This window comes from Dreissena polymorpha, chromosome 9, assembly GCF_020536995.1.
Source record: "Dreissena polymorpha isolate Duluth1 chromosome 9, UMN_Dpol_1.0, whole genome shotgun sequence".
NCBI lineage: Eukaryota > Metazoa > Mollusca > Bivalvia > Myida > Dreissenidae > Dreissena > Dreissena polymorpha.
Window position 1 is genome coordinate 64,742,984 of NC_068363.1, and position 3,287 is coordinate 64,746,270.

Below are 3,287 nucleotides of genomic sequence, written 5' to 3' on the forward strand. Positions count from 1 at the left end.
GACACGAATTGCAAAACCAAATGATAGATTATATTTGTTCTCTTCTCCAGTTATTCCGAAATAACAATATACATGAATTGGAAAGGTGTCGATGCAAATACAATTCAAAACTCGGATAATAACACATTCGGATTGAAAATACTCCGGATTACAAAACAACGTTCAGACAAGATGACAAGCTCCAGTGCCTTATGAATTTAATTTTGAACTTTGAGAAATTGTCTGTTGGTTTATCGGTTATATTTCCGGCACCTAATGATAGATTGTATTTGTTTTCTTCTCCAGTTATTCCGAAATAACAATATACATGAATTGGAAAGGTGTTGATGCAAATACATTTCACAACTCTGATAATCACAAATTCGGATTGAAAATACTCTGGATTATAAAATAACGTTCAGACAAGATGACAAGCTCCAGTGCCTTATGAATTTAATCTTGACCTTCTAGACATTGTCTGTTGGTCACACTCGGACAGGGCATTCAACTTTAAAGCAAATAACAATTTTTAAAAAGTAGCCCAAAGAAAGGCTACTGATAATTAAGAAGAAATTATTCTCCCATAATTTGCATTATATCCTCGTTTAGTTGTGATGAAACTCCAGCCGCATTACCAAAAGAGAAAACCACGCACCGCCAGATAATATACGGTACACAAACAACGGAAACATGCCAACAAATTCTTTTACTAAAGCACTATCTAAATGTGCATAAATTTAAGGTTACTTTATTGAAACGGTTATGCGAAGCATTGAAGCTTATACAAGATTACATGCTATCCGAACCACACACTAAGACCGGGAATATTCCCTTAAAATGATAACGTAATTAATTGAAAACCCTTGGGTTACTCACACAGCTATATACAACATATTAACGAAATATGGGGTCACCGTATTAGAACGTTCAATGCTATTACACATAATGGGATAAAAACCGGTTTAATTGCTAGCCTAAAGTTTTAAGTTACACATTCTCTTAACGTGATTTGTGAATTTCATTACGCAAACATGTTAATGATTATGCCAAGCCGCATGTGTCTGTTTTATTTTGTTGTGCTCGTGCCTTAAATGTAAGAGACAGTGAAGTATCGGCGAGGCATTGTATTTTCGTTAAATTTGACAAATACGTAATAAGAATACAAAACAAAATGTCTCCAGTCTGAATCTATAAACTAATTATGACGTGCAGATGCATAATACTTATCAAAAAATGGTATGGTAAGTGCCCATTTAGTGGTTGAATAGGGAATATCTTTATTGATTATTTGTACGTTGATATGTCAAAGAACAATCCTCGCAACGGTTTTCTCCCTTACGGCAACCACTGCAATCACATGAACAATAATTATCAAACGAATATGTTGATACATTTTTGTAATTTACAATCTGAAGTTTCTACAGTTTATATATCGTTTAGATAAAAAAGTATTAACGAAAATACGTATTTAAAACTATAAACATAAAACGTATGTGAATCGATAATCATTACGTGGTTTTGTTAAAACGGTAGCGATATATCGAGCTCTGCTCGGAACTAGCCACATCTACACGAGGCGGTTGCTGCCTAATCCCCGTGGGATCATTGATTTTACAAATTCACTTTTCTGCTCTATATCATTCTACGTAAAGGTATCCTGAAGAGTATTTAACTTATGACATCATGGTTCTTTGTTCACACGGAAATAATTTGATATTTTATTGTAAACTGAAAGCAGCTTAACCTGTCCAAGAACTAGTATTATGTATTGTGCTCTCCGTGTAAATTCAAATAGAGACAACTCATGATTCATTTTACATTTAAGGACAGAATACTTAAACAATTAACAATGTTATACTTAAACATAAACCTATATTGACTTCACTTACTGCATGTTCTTTTTTCAGCTTTTTTGGGAAGATAGCCCGTGGCATTAAAATTTGGAATTTTATCGGCAGTTTCAAGAAATTGGGAAAATAAATTGGGATTAAACACTAAATGAATGAGTTCACAATCTTTAATAACAAACACTACAAGCACCATCATGATCAACAGTTTTCCACATAATACGCTGACACAAAGTCTTCAGTCATATCAGGCACCATTTTATTAGGAGGCGCTTTATATTTTTATGAAGAACTGCTGCTTTCAACATGTTGAATATCAGTGAGCCCTTTGCTTACGGAAATCAACGATGACGATGCAAAAGAGTCACTTGTTATTAAATTACTATCAATAACAATCGAACTAGTTTCAATGGGATAGCTTGTACGTCTTGACGATGTTTGTTTATTTGATGACTCTTGCTTAAAAAATCAACAGTTTTTGTTTTGCCGCCAGGTTTTTGCTTAGGAATCTTTTTACCTATTATTTTTAATTGCGCGACATCTTTGTTTTCCATTCAGCCGAATCACAAAACGCTTGAATTTCATCGCAAATAATATAAGCGCCTGAACAACACGTGCAAACAAATAATGCCGACATTATCCAGATCAACGTATAGTCTAAAACTCGTACGAGACCGGATCGGACTACGCTTTGTTAAAAAGCGCACCCGTCGCTGTCATAAGCAATTTTTGTCCCAATTGGGAATTTTTTGGCAAATTTTGGGACAAAATATACTTTTTGCGATTGGGATTATAGCAGAATTTCGGCAATAAAATCGGGCCAAAACAAAAACCTGAAACTCACTTAATTGACATCAAAAGTAATACCTTAATTCTAATAACGGAATATTTTAAACCTCACTTTTAAGATACAAAAGTATATAAATCTATCACAAATGATATCGGAAACTAGTAAAAATGATATTAGATATTGTTGACATCCGCGTTAAAATATATTACCATGTGAAACTATTTTGTCTATGCAAAACTCATTTGTGTTTGAAGTAAAAGTGCATTACAGAATGGTGCGTCATTTCTATACTTTATAATACACCCAGACGTATTATAATCAATTTATGCCGATAGTATATTTGCGTATACACACAGGTGTATGTATGTAAATGTAATCGTTCGCTGAGAAAACAAGAGCAACGCATAACGGATGCCACGCTCGGCTACGGGTGCAGATTTGAATAAATGAAAGCTAGTCAGGATTTTTTTTAAAGGTAACTGTGACCTTGACCTTAGACCTAGTGACCCAAATAATGGGTGTGGCGTGCAGAACTCATCAAGGTGCATCTACATATGAAGTTTCAAAGTTGTAGTTGCGCGCAATTTGATTTTAGAGCCAATGTTCAAAACAATGTCGGACGGCGGACGACACGACGAGCTGACTATGGCAATACCTCGGGTTTCCTCCAA